The following is a 20,092-nucleotide window of genomic DNA, read 5'->3' as shown; positions in this document are numbered from 1 at the left end:
TCATCTGTTGCTGATTACATCTGCAGTCGGCTAGGAGGTGTGCCTGCTGCAATGAATGGCTAGGAGGTGTGCCTGCTGCAATGAATGGCGTTTGACTTAATTGGCTGGTGCTTAAATGAGAGAGCTCAACGTAGCACAGCTCAAGCAGCTTGGCATACCTCATCTCAGCCCAGGCCTTTGGAGATGCAGAAAGGAATCACCCCAGGGAAAGTTGTTGGAACCCAGGGGCCTGGAGAAAGAAGCCAGCAGAGACCACCCTTTCTTCCCACGTAAGAAAGAACCTCAGTTGAAAGTCAGCTGCCTTTCCTCTGAAGAACTAACGAAATAAATCCCCTTTTATTAAAAGCCAATCTGTCTCTGGTGTGTTACATTCCGGCAGCTAGCAAACTAGAACAAGCTGTATAATTTCTTTTCCTTTTTTTTTTTTTGCACACAACCTATTTTTAATAAAGTACCCCATTCAATTAACATTTGCTAAACCATTGAAACCTATTAGATATTAGGTAGTGCTATTAAAGGGTAGTGTTTGATTTAATAAAACGTGAGTGTTAATAAAAAATAGATTTTAATCTATACTTTCATAAGGAACAATCAGGAGTCTAGATTCACCAAATTTTATAAGACTATCATTTAAACAAGATCAACCTAGAGGAGACAAAAACTTTCCAAACTCAGGAAAAAAATTAATTTTAAAATTTGTAAAATTTATACAGTTTAGGAAAACTCTTGGTTCCATAGAAGTTTGCTCACTTAACTAAAAAGTTTTAGTTTTAAAGTTGTTTCTTGATTATCTAACCTATAAAATTATTACATAAAGGGACAAAATGTGAAAAGCAGTACATAAGGAGTGTTTATAGTAAAAATTATTTTATATAATTTCCTGATTTCTTTCTTAATACCTTGCACCATATTAAAATATTACACTTAATGTCCATTTTTCTCTCATATTTATTTGTAATATGCTTGCATTTCTCTTTTAAATATTAATTATACACTAATACATGCTCATGGTAGAATTTTTTATAATCTGTAACTAAAAGAAACTAGTATAGTTTGCGTTTACTCCTAATTTTACTCTCCTCTAAAAGGTAATCACTTTAAATATTATGTGTTTTTCTCTAAAAAGTTTATGCACTTTTGAACAAAGTTCTGTGGTGTGAGTGGTAAATGTTTTTAGTCATCCATTATATTTTCATGCCTGAGCATGATTTTCAATTGCTCAAGAACATATTGATGTGCTAGATTTTGTCTGCAAATAAATATAACTTTTCAAATATGTAGTCAATTCCCCAACTTTTATGACATTCTTCAAAAGCATCAACCTTCTCAAGACAATGAATGTTGTATTTTGTGCCAAACAGCCTTTTAATTTCAGCATCTGGAATATAAAATGGTGGGCCTCCACGTTTAGTTGGATCATAAGAAACAGCAGATGCAACATATGGAAATCTTTTCTTGTTAAGGACATTATAGCTACATAGCATTCTGGATCACCTTGGTTAACAGCGGCTAAGTCTCCTCTATCCCAAATACTGTCAAAGTCACCAATATTTACTCTAGAAATATAAAAAATGCTGCAGCAGTACAATGAAAAGTTCGATGAAGAACTCTTAAATACTTTGGCTCCAGGAATTTCGGCAATTGGTTCTACCAAATAAGAAAGATTCTTAAATCCCGAATCCCAAGTTCACTAATCTCCACACTCATTATGCTATTTCTCAAGTCTGCAAACCATCTCATCTCAACTGTGTTCCATAAAGAGGAAAAAATATCCTGAGTCCACTCATGTCATTAAGAAAAGTATCCAAATGCTTCTTTGATAGCTGATGTCCTTGTTCTTGATGAAATGAAATGTTGTTGCTCACCCACATTTCTTGCCATTTTTCCAGAGTTAATACTGTTTTTCTGTACCTCATTATCAGGATACTCGTTAATTTCAAATAAAGTTCTTGTAACATTCATAGTTTTATACACACCTTTGCCTCACAAGGAGATATCAAGCCTCTCCAGCCACCTGCTGCCTCTGTATAATTTCTTTATGTACACAAGATATCAAGCCTTTATCTGATATGTTTGGTTGCCAAATATTTTCTCCCATTTTGTTGGCTGCCTCTTCACCTTTCTAATAAAGTCCTTTGAGGCACAGAGGGGTTCCCATTTGTCTAGTTTTTCCTTTCACAGCTTGTGCTTTAAGTGTAAACTTTAAGAAGCTACCTCCTATTACTAGATTTTGAAGATGTTTCCCTACATTTTTTTCAAGAAGTTTTATGGTATTGGCTCCTACATTTAGGTCTTTGATCCATTTTGAATTAATTTTTTTATAGGATGCTAAGCTAGGGGTCCTCTTTCATTCTTTTGGCTATGAAATCCAATTCTCCCATACCCATTTATTGAAAAGAGTTTTCTGTCCCAATTCAGTGGATTTGGGGGCCATATCAAAGATCAAAAGTCCATAAATTTGATTGTCAATCTCTGCACTCTTGATTTTATTCCACTGGCCAGTCCTTCTATCTTTGTGCCAGTATCATGCTGTTTTGACCACTGTGGCTTTATAGTAAGCTTTAAAGTCAGGAACTGAGGGACCTCCCAGCTTGCTCTTTTTTTTTTTCAGTATATCTTTAGCTACTCAAGGTCTCTTTCCCTTCCATATAAGTTTGATAACCAGCTTTCCAAGTCTTCAAAGTAGGTTTTTAGGATTTTTATTGGCATTGCATTGAATCTGTAGATCAGTTTGGTAGAATTGACATCTTGATGATATTCAACCTTCCTATTCATAAGCATGTAATATTTTTCCATCTATTTAGGCCACCTTTTATTTCTTTTAGCAATTTTTTTGTAATTTTCCGTGTATAAGACCTTAACAGCCCTGGTTAGGCTTATTCCTAGATACCTAATTCTTCTGGTCGCTATTCTGAACGGAATTTTTTCCTTAGTTGTTACCTCAGATAGGTCGTTGCTTGTGTATAGAAACATTACTGATTTTTTGTACATTAATCTTGTATCCTGCCACTTTGCTGAATTTGTTTATTAGCTCAAGTAGTTTTGCTGTAGCTTTCTCAGTGTTTTCTAAGTATAGGATCATGTCATCTACAAATAATGAAAGCTTTACTTCTTCCCTTCCTGTTTGGGTGCCTTTTATTTCTTTCTCCTTATTGCTCTAGTTAATACTTCTAATACGAAGTTGGATAATAGTGGTGACAATAGGCATCCTTGTCTCACCCCCAATCTCAAGAGGAATGCTTTCAATTTCTCATCATTAAGTATGATGCTGACTATGAGTTTTTCATATATGCCCTTTATGATATTGAGAATGTTTCCTTTGATTCCTAACTTTTGAAGTGCTTTTATCAGGAAAGGATGCTGGATTTTGTCAAATACTTTTTCAGCATCAATTGATATGATCATGTGATTTTTTTTCCTTTTTGATTTGCTAATGTGCTGTATTATACTGATTGATTTTCTTATGTTGAACCACGCTTGCATTCCTGGTATGAATCCCACTGGATCATGATGTATAATTCTTTTAATTTGGTATTGGATATGATTTACTAATGTTTTGTTAAGAATTTTTGCATCTGTGTTCATTAGGGAGATTGGTCTGTAGTTTTCTTTTCTTGTATCATCTATCCGATTTTGGTAGTAGAGTGATGTTAGTGTTCCTTTTTCTTCAGGTTTTGGAAGCGTTTGAGCAGGATTGGCATTAGCTCTTTTTAAAACATTTGATTAAATTCTCCTGAAGCCATCTGGTCCTGGGCTTTTTTTGTCTATGTGGGAAGGTTTTTGATGACTGATTGGATCTCCTTACTTATAATTGGTTTGTTGAGATCTTCTATTTCTTCTCGAGTCAGTATAGGTAATTTGTGTGTTTCTAGGAATTTGTCCATTTCTTCTGAGTTGTCTAGTTTGTTGGCATATAGTTGTTCATAATATTCTTTTATGATTTTTGAAATTTCTTCATGATCTGTGGTAATGACACCCCTCTCATTTCTGATTTTGTTTATTTGTATCCTCTCTCTTTTTTTCTTTGTTAGTCTAGCTAGGGATCATCAATTTTATTGATTTTCTCAAAGAACCAACTTTTAGTTTTGTTTATTCTTTCTATTGTTTTATTGTTCTCCAATTTGTTTATTTCTGCTTTAGTCTTTATTATTTCTCTTCTTCTATTTGCTTTGGGGTTAGTTTGCTGTTCATTCTCCAGGTGAGCAGTTAAATCCTCAAGTTTTGCTCATTCTTGTTTTTAACATAGGTATTTAGGGCAATAAATTTCTCTCTCAGCACTGTCTTTGCCGCACCTCATAAATTTTGATATGTCATATTCTCATTATCATTCATCTCCAGATATTTACCAATTTCTCTAGTAATTTCTTCCTTGACCCACTAATTATTTAAGAGTGTGTTGTTTACAAGCTGTGGTCTATACATACAATGGAATATCATGCAGCTGTAAGACAAAATAAATTCATAAAGCATGTAACAACATGGATGGACCTTGAGGACATCATGCTGAGTGAAATTAGCCAGAAACAAAATGACAAATACTATATGGTCTCACCGATATGAACTAACATTAATGAGTGAATTTAGAGAATTTCAATTAATAACACAGGTTTTCAGGAAATAAAAGTAGGGTAGAGATTAGGTAATTGGTGCTGAAGGAAAACACATTGTGCTGCAGGACTGATTGTAAAAAATTCAGATATGGATAGCACAATACTACCTGATGGTAGCCCAATGATAGAAGTACACTGAATGAAGCTGAATGTGAGTATGGTTGACGGAAAAGAATTGGGGGCATGTATGACACTAGAAGGAAAGTTAGAGGATAAAGACTGAGAAGGTATAACTTAGGAATGTCTAGAATGAACAATGATGGTGATTAAATGTACAAATATAAAAACATTTTTGCACGAGGGAGAACAAATGATTGTCAAGGTGTTGAAAATGGATGGTATAAAGGAAAAGGTACAATCGATGCAAGCTAGTGTCTATAGTCAATAGTAACATTGTAATAAGCTTCCACTGAATGTAACAAAGGTATTATGCCAAAACTAAATGTCAACAAGGGGGAAGGACATGGGGGAGGGTTATGGATTCTATGGGGAAGAAAAGGAAATGTCCCCATATAGATTATGGTGGTGAAGGCATGGCTATTTACTTAGGTTGGATTGTATGATGTGCAAATAAAACTGTTTAAAAATGAGCAGAGATCACTTCACACCTATAAGAATGGCTGCTATTAAACAAACATGAAACTACAAATGTTGGACAGGATGTGGAGAAATTGGGACACTTATGCACTGCTGGTGGGAATGTATAATGCTACTCATATAGCCACTATGGAAGACAGTTTAGCAGTTCCTTAGGAAACTAAATATCGAGTTGCCCCATGACCCGGCAATAGCACCACTCAGTATATACCCAAAAGAGCTGAAAGTAGAGAAGCAAACAGACATTGCATACTGATGTTCATAGCAGCATTATTCACAATCGCCAAAAGAGGGAAACAACCAAGTGCCCATCAGCAGATGAGTAGCTTAACAAAATGTAATATATACATATGATAGAATATTATGCTGCAGTAAGATGAAATGACATCCTGAAGCACATGACAAGATGGATAAGCCTTGAGGACATAATGCTGAATGAAACAAGCCAGACACAAAAGGATAAGTACTATGTGATTCCACTTTTATGACCATGATAAAGGTAAAATTCTAGGCTTATAATACAGAATATAGGGGATTTAGAGATACAAAGAAGCTAGAGGTGGGTGAATGGTTAGGTAATGAGGCTGTATTCAAATGTGAGGGAATAGATAGAAGTGAAGGTAGTTCACTAGTGGGTCTAAAAATAATATTATCATATTAAAGGTGAACAAGATTGAAAGAGGTTGTATAGACCTACATTTCCCACTGATTAACACTACAAATATAAATAAGTTCTTGCATGAATTACTTCAAAGGTATGATTCTTATACAAAGAGTGTTTAAGTTCAGGGTATAGGGGGAAAACTGCCATTGCATGCTATGGGCTATGTTTAGCAGGAAAACATCAGCACCACTACAGCAACAGCTGAGATAAATAATGAAGGGAGGGACAAGAATTAAGGGGAGGTTTAAATTCCTATTTGGTGAGGGTGTGTTTATTGGTTATCTTTCTCTTGGGAATATGAAATTATCTAAAAGTGAGAGTGTTGATGGACTGTGGACTTTGAACATCATACATGATACCTAATGAATGCAGGTGGTTGAAAAATGCACTGACTGAGAAGTAGACTGGCGAACAATGGGGCATACATATGGGTTACTACAAAAAGGAACGAAGTTTTGAGGCATGTAACATTGTGAATGAACCTGTGGGACATTTGATGAGGCAAAATAAGCCTGAAACAAAAGAGAAAGTAGAAATTGCTTATAAGAAAACCAGCCTAGATTGTAAGCTCTGATAGCAGTCACGTTTAATCCAGAGTGGTGGTAATTATTTCTGGATTTTGAGAGGCTGTTTTATATATGTATATATATGTATAATCTGGCATTCAGCGATAAGAAAGAACCCGATCAGGTAGGGATTAAGGTAATTCAGAACACGGTAAGGAAGACATTGTCTATATTTTAGAACTGCACCTACTCTTTGAGACCAAAGGAAGAAAGGTTTATTTTATCTGGAAACTAAATTTTCTGTAGCACATAATCTAACTCAACCTGTCTAGATGGCTCATTTAAACAACTGAAATACAGGAAACCCAGAATAAGAATGAGATCCTTTATTCCTGCATAGCTTAATGTAATGCCTGGATACATCCTAGAATATATTAAGCAGATAATCAAGAGTATTGGCAAAGTCCCTTGAGGAATGGGAGAAAAAATATGAAACCATTAAACTTTACCACTAGGGAAATCCCTGATACTGTGTCAAACATTAGGGACATCCAAGTCAACATGGCAAACCCTTGATCTTGAGGCTTGCTCTTGTATAGCTTATGTATGTAGCTGAGAAGCTTAGCCTACCTATAGGTATGCCTAAGAGTTGCTTTTGGAGGACCTCTTTTGTTGCTCAGAAGTGGCCTCATTCTCTCTAAGCCCAACTCTGCAAGTGAAATCATTGCCCTCTCCCTAAATGGTAAATGACATCCAGGGGTGAATGTCTCCCTGGTAGCATGGGAGATGACTCCCAGGGATGAGTCTGGTCCTGGCACCATGGGATCAACAATGCCATCCTGATCAAAAGGGGGGAAAGAAATGTAACTAATAAGATATCAGTGGCTGAGAGAGTTCAAATAGAGTTGAGAGACTACTCGGAGGGCACTCTTATGCAAGCTTCAGTTAGACATTGCTACCTATCATAACTTTCCAAACCCCAACCAAAACCATTCCAGCCAATCCTAAAGAACACCTAGGGCAATATATAAGATTCTGCAAAAGTTCCATGTACTAGGGTAACTTACCAGAAACCTACAATCTCCAGATGTGTTCCTGAACCAGCCCAGAGGGCCCTGCCTCTCCAGAGCATCAGCTAGATCCATCTTCCTACCCCATATTATTGATAGCCCCATCCGACATGAAAAAATTAGAAAGGGCATAGCCCAAATACCCCTAAAGAATGGGAGAAAGATCAAAGGTGATGGTGGAGTTATACAGCAGAAGGTAGGGTTTAACAAATGAGTATGATTGCTGAATCATTATATTGCTATTTCTTTTAGTCTCCAGTATCTTAGAGTAGCTAGAAGTAAAACCTAAAATTGTGGAATTGTAACCCATACCAAACTCTGAAATCTATTCTATAACTAATTGTTGCAATGTCCTTTGAAATGCATTGCTTTTTTGTGTATACATTATTTTTCACAAAAAAGAAAAAGTCAATTGTGATGATAAAAAAATAAATATTCCTTCTAGCCTCCAATGTTCTGGAGCAGCTAGAAGGAAAAATGTGAGATGATGGTATGACAGCCCATAACAAACTCTGGAATCTGTCCTTTAAATACTTGTTGAAGAGTGCTGTGAAAACTATTGTTTTTTTCATTCTTTGCTTTGTATGTGTATATATATATTATATAATAAAAATTTTTTAAAAATGAACAAAGAGAAACAAGTGTTGGAGAAAATGTGGAGAAAAAGATATAGTAATTCATTGTTGGTAGGGAAGGTGAGAGGTGCAGCCCCTCCAGAAGGCAATGTAGTGGCTCCACAGGAAGCCAGGGGTGGGTTTCCATATGATCTTGTAACCCCACTGCTAGGTATATACTTGGAGAAACTGAGAGTGGGGACACAAATGGACATTTTCACACTGGTGTTTATGGCAGCAGTGTTCCTGATTCACAATGGATGGAGGTGGCCTACGGGTACGGCGACTGAGGAACAGAAGCAGGCACTGTGGTGTTTACATACAATGGACTACTGAGCAGCTGCAAGAAGGAATGAAGCTGTAAGGCATGCAACAAAGTGAATGAACCTTAAGGACAGTATGTTGAATAAAATGTCAGAAACAAAAAGATAAATATTATCATGCCTCACTCATATGGATTAACTATAATATACAAACTTGGAGAATTGAAGTCAAGAGCATGGATGATGCATCAGGTTGGGTCCTATTATAAAGGTTCCTAGATTGAAAGCTCCTACAGCAGTCACATATATTTAGGAGTTGCATCAAAATGCAATACTAGTAACTGATATTTCTAAGTTTTGAGATACCAAGCTATTTGTATATAACCTGCTCATTCCCTGAAACTTCGGGTATTTATGTGACACCTGAGATTCAGAATTAGAGCACTGAAGTTATCAAAGTCAGTAATACCCCATTCAGCAACTATTAAGAGAAAAAGTGATCAGACTTCATCTAAAGATATGAATGAAACAGATGTGGATAGGACTAAGGTAAATCCGAATACTGGGTAAATGATAATATGGCCCACATTTTTTAAAAATTTATTTATTAATTAAAAAATAAAGAAACAAATTGAAACAACATCCATAATCAGTAATTCACAATATCATCACTTAGTTGCATATTCATCATTTCTTAGAACATTTGCATTAATTCAGAAAAAGAAATAAAAAGACAATAGAAAAAGAAATAAAACGAACACAGGAAAGAAAAAAAAAGATTATACCTACCATACCCCTGACCCCTTGCTTTCATTGATCACTAGCATTCAAACTAAATTTATTTTAGCATTTTTTCCCATTATTTATTTTTATTCCATATGTTGTACTCTTTTGTTGACAAGGTAGATAAAAGGAGCATCAGACACAAGGTTTTCACAATCACACAGTCACATTGTGAAAGCTGTATCATTATTCAATCATCCTCAAGAAACATGGCTACTGGAACACAGCTCTACATTTTCAGGCAGTTCCCTCTAGCCTCTCCATTACATCTTGAATAACAAGATGATATCTACTTGATGCATAAGAATAACCTCCAGGACAACCTCTCGACTCTGTTTGGAATCTCTCAGCCATTGACACTTTGTCTCATTTCACTCTTCCCCCTTTTGGTCAAGAAGGTTTTCTCAATCCCTTGATGCTAAGCCTCAGCTCATTCTAGGGTTTTTCTCAATCCCTTGATGCTGAGTCTTCATTCATTCCAAGATCTCTGTCCCACGTTGCCAGGAATGTCCACACCCCTGGTAGTCATGTCTCACGTAGAGAGGGGTAGGGTGGTGAGACTGCTTGTTGTGTTGGCTGGAGAGAGGGGCCACATCTGAGCCACAAAAGAGGCTCTCTTGGGGGTGATTCTTAGGTCTAAATTTTAAGTAGACTTGACCTATCCTTTGCGGGGTTAAGTTTCATATGAACAAACCCCAGACTGGGGGCTCTGCCTATAGCTTTGGTTGTCCACACTGCTTGTGAGAATATCAAGAATTCAACTTGGGGAAGTTGAATTTCTCCCCATTCTCAACACTCCCCGAAGGGGGCTTTGCAGATACTTTTCCACTCACTGATCGAATCACTCTGGGATTCATCGGGGCATCACTCTGGACAAACCAGCAAAATCTCATGTCCTACCTGAGATTCCAAGTACTTATGGCGTTCAATCAAACTATCTACATAAGTTATATTAGGAAATGCACTAGTCAAAATAGAAATTTCGTAACTAATAAACATTTTTTGCTTTAGTCTCACACAGGTGACATTTTGAAATATTAATTACCATCTATTTTCAGTACCCTGCAATAAGGACATTCCTTTGTTCTTCCTCATGCAAAAACATTTTTAAAATTGTACCTTGTACATTTCACTATTATTATACACTCTAGGCATTCCTACATTATACCATCTCAATCTTTAACATCTATCTTTCTTTCTGATTTATGTCCCCAGCCCTCTTCCCTCTATCATTCTCACATGCAGCTTCATTCAGTGTTTTAACATAATTATATTACAGTTAGGTAGGATTGTGCTGTCCATTTCTGAGTTTTTATATTCAGTCCTGTTGCACAATCTGTATCCCTTCAGCTCCAATTACCCAATATCTTGCCCTAATTCTATCTCCTAATGGTCTCTGTTACGAACAAAATATTCCAAGTTTATTCACCAATGTCAGTTCATATCAATGAGACCATACAGTATTTATGGCCCATATTTTTAAACTTCAACCTCTGTGTGAGACCAAAAGAAGAGATGTTTATTTGATGCACAATTTATATTTTGGGTAGCACATTATCTAATTTAATTGTATGGTCAATTTACTTGAACACCATAATTACATGGGAACCTTGAATAGGGCATGAGATCTTGTTGGTTTGTACAGGTTAGTGTGATACCCTAGATACATTATATCCCAGAGTAATTTGGGCAGAGAACAAAAAAGTATTTGCAAAGTCCCCTTGGGGGTGCTGGGAAGAAAGGAGAAAACATTCAACGTCCCTACCTCGGGAATTCCTGATATTCTCACAAGCAGTTGGGATAACAAATTCAATAGGCTGAGCACTCAATCTTGGGGCTCGCCTCTATGTATCGTATTCCTGCAATGGAGAAGCTAAGCCTACCGATAATTATGCCTAAGAGTCACCCCCCAGAGACTCCCTTTTGTTGCTCAGATGTGACCTCTCTCTCTAAGCCAACTTGGCAGGTGAACTCAGTGCCCTCCCTCCTACATGGGACGTGACTCCTAGGGGTGTAAATCACCTTGGCAATGGGGGTACCCAAGAGTGGGTATCAGAGATTCCTCATTCCCAGGAATGAGCCAGGACCCAACATCATGGGAATGAGAAAGCCTTCTTGACCAAAAGGGGAAGAGAGAAATAAAGCAAAATAAAGTCTCAATGGCTGAGAGATTTCAAATAAAGTCAAGAGGTTATGCTGAAGGTTATTCTTACATATTATATAGATATCCCTTTTTAAGTTTATGGTATAATGAAGTGGCTAGAGGGAAGTACCTGAAACTGTTGAACTGTGTTCTGGTAGTCTTGATTCTTGAAGACTGGTATAACTATATGGCTTTTACAGTGTGACTGTGTGATTGTTAGAACCCTGTGCATGATGCTCTTTTTATCCAGAGTATGGACAGATGAGTAAAAAAAAAAAAGGATTAAATGATGGGGGGAGATAAAGGATATTAATCGGGTACATTGAAATACTGTGGGCCATTGAGAGGGAGGGCTAGGGATATGGGATGTATGAGTTCTTTTTTTTCCTTTTCTTTTTTTTCTGGATCAATGCAAATGTTCTAAATATGATCATGATGAAGAATGCACAACTATGTGATGATATTGTGAGTCACTGATTGTATAATATGGTTGGACTGTATGTGTGTGGATATTTCTCAATAAAAATGTTTTTTTTAAATGAATGAACATATGCAATTTCCCAAAAATAGAGTGCTTTTTGCTATGGCATTCATTACTTTTTGTCACTCCTTCTTACAGGAGATGATTGATGTTTAAATAAAGATACCCATCTTGGCAATAAAAAAAAAAAGATGCCACTTGAGCCTCAATAGAAGGAAAATGCCCATAAATTTTACTGATGAATGTCATGTCAGAATAAAAGACTATACTTTCTGACCTCTTCTTTCCTATGCAGACCCTGCTGCTAGTTTCATGTTATTTTTCAGATGGAATTGAATGACATCATATTCAGTTTTCCTTTGGTGGCCATGCTGAAAAAAAGACACTCGTTGCTCCAGACTATAGCCTTTGCTCATAGCCAGGATGTGGAAAGTGACTACTCTCTGAACTTCAGTTTCTTCCTCTCTAAAATGAGGGCTCTGGACTAGAACTAGTGATTTTCAAAGTATATTTCTTCCAATCCCAAGATACCTGGAAGGTGCAGAAAGGACCCACTCCTTGGGAAGCAAGAGTGGGTATCAGAGATTCTGGGATGCCCAACTCTTGCTTTCAATATTTGTTCCTTCAGATATTGGGGCTATGTAATTCAATGTGTAACACCTAGTAAGTATTGAATAAATATCATCTATTATTATTATTATTGTATAAAATTGATGTTTTAAATAAGATTAAAATAATTCTGCTGATAAAAATGCTTTCTGTATAAGTGATTAGCAGGTGGTGTTAGTTAAAACATAAGTCCTAGATGGGTAGTTCAGTGGAAAAATGCTTGCCTTCCATGCGGAGACCCGGGTTCAATTCCCAGATCATGCACCCCCAACTAAAACTACGTCCTAGAAATAAAAGCTAACCTGAGTGTCCCCCAAACGTCTATAAAGTCATGGTTAAAGCTGGGTATACTAGCTAATGGTCTCTAGGAACCACTCTTCAGTACAGTCACTAATGTATTGGTTCCACCCAGTTGTGATCATAAGATTCACGTTTGTGTTTGTTAGATTCTGAAAAGTGTTTCTGTCTATGCTGTGTGTAAAAATATATAAAGAAAAATTGCAAAGCTGAGCCTCAAATCCAGATTAATCTCGTAATGATCTGCTACTATAATAGTAACTACTTCCAAAGTTCATGGACTAACCACATAATACCACATTGTCCCCTCTACCTCCAGAGACTCCATTAAAATGACATAGGGGGTTCTGGAACTGCTGTCCTCATTTCCACACAACAATTTTTTCAAAGTATTTTTCACATTCCTTATCCCATATAAGCCCTATAAAACAAGTTGTATTATTCTCTGAACTTTACAGTTTAGAAAATAATGACTCATAGAGTTCCACTAAATTGCCTAAGGTCACACCACTCTTGAGTGGCAGAGAAAGGAGGGAAGCTAAGCCTCTAGACATAATTTTATGTGTGACCACACCACAAAGCTTCATCCTTGCTATTGGCAGTATAGGGCGCTCTACATGAACAAGTGTGGGCCTTAAAGAAACATAAACAAAAAAACGAGTATCAGCATACACACAGATGCACACACACAAAACCTACCCCATAAAACTTTGTGTGTCCTCACTTCTGGCAATTTAAGGCTAGCATAGACGTCACTGAAATACTGCTTCCCACCTTGTTGAAACAGAACAATGTGAATCCAAACAAGGTTAAAGATTGTATTAGTCTTAAATAACAAAGAAAGGGATGGCAGCATAAACCAATTTTTAAAGACAATAGGAAGTGCTTTGTGAACAAATAACAGTCAGAGGCCTCCCTTACCTACCAATCTTTTTACAGTCAATAGCCAAATGTTAGGAATTTTTTCAGTATCCTACCCATCAGGGAGTCAAACGGCTTTTCAAGAATGTCTCTCTCCACGGGGAGAAATTCAACTTCCCCAAGTTGAATTCCTGATATTCTCACAAGCAGTGTGGACAACCAAAGCTATAGGCTGAGCCCCCAGTCTTGGGGTTTGTTCATATGAAACTTAACCCCACAAAGGATAGGTCAAGTCTACTTAAAATTTAGGCCTAAGAGTCACCCCCAAGAGAGCCTCTTTTGTTGCTCAGATGTGGCCTCTCTCTCCAGCCAACACAACAAGCAATGTCACTACCCTCCCCCTGTCTACGTGGGACATGACTCCCAGGGGTATGGACCTTCCTGGCAATGTGGGACAGAAATCCCAGAATGAACTGAGATTCAGCATCAAGGGATTGAAAAAACTCTAGAATGAGCTGAGACTCAGCATCAAGGGATTGAGAAAAACCCTAGAATGAGCTGAGATTTAGCATCAAGGGATTGAGAAAACCTTCTCCACCAAAAGGGGGAAGAGGGAAATGAGACAAAGTGTCAATGGCTGAGAGATTCCAAACAGAGTCGAGAGGTTATCCTGGAGGTTATTCTTACACGTTAAGTAGATATCACCTTGTTATTCAAGATGTAATGGAGAGGCTGGAGGGAACTGCCTGAAAATGTAGAGCTGTGTTCCAGTACCCATGTTTCTTGAGGATGATTGTATAATGATACAGCTTTCACAATGTGACTGTGTGATTGTGAAAACCATGTGTCTGATGCTCCTTTTATCTACCTTGTCAACAGACGAGTAGAACATATGGAATAAAAATAAATAATAGAGGGAACAAATGCTAAAATAAATTTAGTTTGAAATGCTAGTGATCAATGAAAGCGAGGGGTAAGGGATATGATAGGTATAATCTTTTTTTTTCTTTTCTGTTTTCGTTTTCTTTTTCTATTGTCTTTTTATCTCTTTTTCTGAATTAATGCAAATGTTCTAAGAAATGATGAATATGCAGCTGATGATATTGTGAATTACTGATTATATATGTTGATGTTTTATTTGGTTTGTTAATTTTTTAAATTAATAAATAAATTTAAAAAAAAAAACAATAAGGAATAGGGGGAACAAATGTTGAAATAAATTTAGTTTGAAATGCTAGTGATAAATGAAACTGAGGGGTAATGAGTATGGTATGTATAATCTTTTTTTCTGTTATTGTTTTATTTCTTTTTCTGTTGTCTTTTTATTTCTTTTTCTGAATTGATGCAAATGTTCTAAGAAATGATGAATATGCAACTATGTGATGACATTGTGAATTACTGATTATATATGTTAATGTTTTATTTGGTTTGTAAAACTTTTTAATTAATAAAAAAATTTTTAAAAAAAGAATGTCTCTTTCCTGAATAAAGACATTCAGATTACCTAAAATTGCAGACAATATGAATCAAATGCAGCCCTGCTTCATTGTAGAACTATCAGAAGATATAAGCGGTATTTATAAACTCTTATCCCTTAGAAATGATCTGAAGGCAATGGAATTATGGGTAACACCCCACACATGCCACACTTTTTTTTTCAAACTTTCTGTAAGGTTGCTATTTACTTATAAAACAGCACTTTCTGGGTTTTTTTTTTTTAATCCACTAAATTTATTTTAATATTTGTTCCCCCTATTATTTATTTATTTTTAATCCATATGTTTTACTCATCTGTCCATAAGGTAGATAAAAGAAGCATTAGACACAAGGTTTTCACAATCACGTGGTCACATTGTGAAAGCTATATCATTATACAGTCATCTTCAAGAAACATGGCTACTGGAACACAGCTCTACACTTTCAGGCATTTCCCTCCAGCCTCTCTGTTACACCTTAACTAAAAAGGTGATATCTATTTAATGCGTAAAAATAACCTCCAGGATAACCTCTTGACTCTGTCTGGAATCTCTCAGCCATTGATACTTTATTTTAGCACATTCTTTTTTTAAAATATTGTAGTTAAAATCTCAGGCCAATGAATGATAAAGAACTTAAGATTTTATTTAACTAATTTAAAGAGCATGAAGGTCTAGATTCTGCAATAATGTAGATTCTACTTTTGACAAATACATCTTGCTGAAGATAGTGAACTGGCTGTTAAATCATTTGTACATAGATATTCTTATTTGATCTCTAAGACAGCCCTGTAAACCAAAATCTCAGATTTGATATCTTCTATCATGAAGATAGACATCTCAGGAGACACATGAAGTTCCTGCAAAGATGTAAAAGTTCCATCTTCTCTAACTTTCCAAAGATCTGGAATTCTGGCAGATAAAAAATAAATAACCCTGAGAAACATTGCACATGCTAAAAGAGAGTATAATCATAGCAACCTTCAGCAGTCAGTCCAAAGGTTCTGCATCTCTGCACATGCCACTCTACGATCACGTATAATAGATACCAGGAGAGACTATTAATTAAGCAAATATTTTAACATGTTCAATAATAACCCTTTCTCTTAGATTTATTACCTTTTGCAATGTGAGGGAAAAGAAACCATATCTAGAGTACTGACATTCCTTCTGTTCTTTTTTAGATCAAAGTGTGTCATTAACCTTGTACCTTCTTGTACTGCAAGAAGTATATTGAGTGCTAAAGGTGAGGGGAAGAATAAAACAAGTGAAACCTGAAATAAGGCGCTGACTGCACAAGTTATTTCTTAACCCACACATAAATAGGCTAAGTTCTTCTAAGGAAGCTCTATTAAAGCTGTCTCTTGGGCATGATTTGACAACAACTCAGAGGAAAAAGAGAAATATGGAATGCTGTATTTTTAAATGGTAATAAAATATATATATATCACAATTTGCCATTTCAGTGGTATTCATATTCAAAACATTTTGCAAACCTATACCAATATCTATCTTTTTCATGAGCTCAAACAGAAACTCTACCCATTAAGGAGTAACTGCTTATTCCCTATTCCTCTCAGCCCCTGGTAACCTCTAACCTACTTTCTGTTTCTATGAATTTGCTTATTCTAGCTATTTCATATATGGGAATCACCAAAAAAAGATCTTTGATGGTGGCATTAAAGAAGATACTGAAGAACATCACCTAAGAGATTATTTTGAGCAGTATGGGAAAATTGAAATCATTGATGTCATGACTGACCAAGGCAGCTGTAAGAAGAGAGGCTTTGCTTGTGTAACCTCTGATGACCAATTCTCTGGACAAGACTGTTATTCAGTAATACTGTACTGTGATTGGCCACAACTATGAAACAAGGAAAGCCCTGTCTAGGGATGGCCACTGCTTCATTCAGCCAAAGAAGCTGAGGTGGTTTTGGAAACTTTGGTGGCTGTTGGGGGTGGTTTGGTAAGAATGACAACTGTGGTAGCAGAGGAATCTTCAGTGGTTATGGTGGCTCTGGTGGCAGCTGAGATGGTGGTAGATACGGTTGTAGTGGGGATAACTGCAATGGATCTGGCAATGATGGAAGGAACTTTGGAGGTGGCAGATGCTACAATGATTTTGGACCCAGGAAGGGAGGAGACTTTGGGGACAGAAGCTCTGGCCCTTATGGTGGTTGAAGCCATTACTTTGCCAAACCATGAAACCAAGATGGCCAAGGTGGGTCCAACAGTAGCAGGAGCTATGGTGGTAGCAGAAGGTTTTCATTATTGTCAGGAAACAAAACTTAGCAGGAGAGGAGGCCAGAGAAGTGACAGGGAGGCTACAGGTTTCAACAGATTTATAAACTCAGCCAAATACAGTGGTGGCAGGGCCTAACTGCTACAAAGAAGACAGGTTTTAGACAATACTCATATAAATGAGTATTAATTCAAGGATCATATTTGTGACTAATTTCATAACAGGTTATTTATTTTCTGTTCTGCGGAAAGTGAAAAGAATTCCAACAAATGGTTTTAACAAACTCACATTGTTGACTTGTTAAATGTTAATAGTCTGATCATGACACTGAATAAATGTCTTTAAAAGAAATCTTTCCAGATAGACAGCAGAGGGAAGGAAAAGATCAAACTCCACTAAATTATCCTGATAATCATAAATCATATCAAATCTCTGACTCTGAGTTTTCCCAGAAGAGGCTCTAATTGTCAAAGTTCCCAGCTTCCAGGACAGGAAGCTAGAGGCACAAATAAATATTGCTAAATGGCAGCCTTTATAAATATCCTTGAAGAGTGACACACACACACACACATAAACAACTTTATCTCTAAAAGAATGTTTTGAGGATTTTTTCCTTGTCCCCCTAACCATTGCCTCACTTGATGTTCTGCCATGTCTATTCCAGTGGCACAGACCAGCTGACCATATGCATAATAATCTCTGCCACTTTCACTACCCAGCCAGAAGTTTTCTAGACACTCAGGATTGACCAGACCACAACCAGAAGACCTGGGAAACGGGAAAAAATTCATATATAATTTCCTCCTAAAGATTAGAAGATGTAGAACTTTTAAATCTTAAAACCCCTTCCTTGCTTCCTTCTTTCTTTTCTTCGTTTGTTCCTTCCTTCTTTCCTCTCTCCTTTTCTTCCTACCTTCTATTATTCATTCATATTTCTACTTATTTTCTCCTTTCTTCTCCCCCACTAAACTGGAAACTCCAGTTTGTGAGTGCTGGAACTGTATCTGCTTTGCTTACCACTGTATTGTCGGGCACTGTGCCAGGTTAAGATTTAACAGGCCTTCTAAAATATTTGTTAAATGAATACATTTAGGTATTAGCTCAGCATCAAGTTCAGACCCAGGACTGTGCTAGTTACTGAGGAGGAAATGAAAGGCAAGACTCCTGTCTTCTGGGTATATTTATTCTAGCTAGAGAGAGAAAACAAAAGCTCAGAAAACATTTTCCATGATTATCAACAAACTGAGTGGTACTGGCAGTAAGTGCTGCAGCAATTTGGAGAAGGGATTACTCAGCAATTGGAAAATGCTTCAGAAGTAATTAGGAAATCAGTGAAGTGAAGAATGGGCAGGGTTTGACAGATAAAAAGGAGAGGGAAGTGATTCCAAATTGATACCTGCATACTGGGCACAAAGAAATCATCTTGGGAATGGTGATGGAAGGAAGGAAGGGAAAGATCTGGTTAGAATAGTATATGGATCAGTGATAGCCAAGGTTGGTTATGAAGTGGGGTGCCGCGTCCTCTTTTTCCTCCCCGGTTTGACACAGTTCCCTGGAAGGAAGGGCGGTGGCAAGGCCTTCAACGCCCCAAAAGAGGACGAGGCATAAAATGGTGTAATAAAAAAATACTGGGATTAACGACACTAATTGTGTGTTTCTTGTTGCTGGCTGTGCTCCAAGCATTATATCAAAATGAATCAGAAAGCAAAAGAATTGGAAAAAATGATACAAATTGTACAAATTGCAAAACCTTGTTAATGACTGTTTGGAAAAAATTAGGTTGGGACGCCCCCATTAAGCAAGTCATGCTGCAGATACAGCAGGCAGAAGTGCTTTTAGAACAACTCACAGAAAAGTACCCCATAGAAAGTAAACACTTACAATTAAAAAACCCTGCATTGAGCCATCCTAGAAATTTACTCCCCACCACGGCACCGGTCCATTGCTATAAAACAATAAAAAATCTAAGTAAACAATGTAACCTTTTAATCAAAACAAGCTAACCTTTAACCAGATTAAAATAGGTCTTGACATATTGCCTCACCTGTAGAATAATAGGAAAAGAAAGTCTAAACTCAGAAAACTACAAACACAATGTCTGCGGTTTAAGCCAATATCTTGCTGCTATTAAAATCTTGTGTAAGTGTTCCTAAGAAAATCAGAATGTGTACTTTCGCTTTGCTTCCCTGAACCTGTAACTTTACCTAAAACGTAAGCCATGACACAACCATAATTCTGTGATACCTATTTCCTTGCCAAGAATAAGGGTATAAAATCAGTTAAGCAAAAATAAATCTAAGCAACTCTTCTCAGAAGAAAATTCTCTAAGCTGTCTCTTGGTGTTCTTCTCGCGCCGACGACCCTCCACACCTTCAAGCCCGTTCCCTCTGCTGCGACTGGACCGCGGCAGTGGGGGCCAAACTGTGGGCAGTCTTGAATGTCAAATACAAGGTGTGTATCCTGTGAATTACAGGGAGGCAATGGAAATTTTTAAACAGGGCAGTAGCTGATCTTTGGCTGTGCTTTCGGAGTTTTACAATGGACAAGGCAAGCAGGATTAGACTGGAACAAACAGATTAATTCTCTAGTTGAGGCATTAATGGTTCTTGAGAAAGCTCCAGTCTTAAAGTCCCTGAGGAGGACAGCATAGGGCACTCTACCTCATGGCCACCCCCTCATGTACATTCTGCAGGGCTTGCCAGAGGTGCTTGAGGACCCTCCTGGATGCAGTGACAGACATTGGTCTGGAGGTCTGCCGATTCTTCAACACTTGCCATTAGTAGGTCTGATGCCTGACACAGAAATGTAAGCGGTGGGGAGAGGAAAGAGGAGCTGAAACTGACATATGCAAGGTGAGTGCTCCCTGGTGCCTCACCA

At 37.2% G+C, this 20,092-nt stretch overlaps 1 pseudogene; it reads right to left on the bottom strand.

Annotated features, from left to right (window-relative positions):
* Positions 1-1,238: 1,238 nt before the first annotated feature.
* Positions 1,239-1,962, bottom strand: LOC143653200 (thiopurine S-methyltransferase pseudogene; annotated as a pseudogene).
* Between the last annotated feature and the right edge of the window lie 18,130 nt (positions 1,963-20,092).

The sequence above is a fragment of the Tamandua tetradactyla genome, chromosome 13 (genome assembly GCF_023851605.1).
Source record: "Tamandua tetradactyla isolate mTamTet1 chromosome 13, mTamTet1.pri, whole genome shotgun sequence".
Classification (NCBI taxonomy): domain Eukaryota; kingdom Metazoa; phylum Chordata; class Mammalia; order Pilosa; family Myrmecophagidae; genus Tamandua; species Tamandua tetradactyla.
This window is presented reverse-complemented; position numbering and strand designations above follow the sequence as displayed.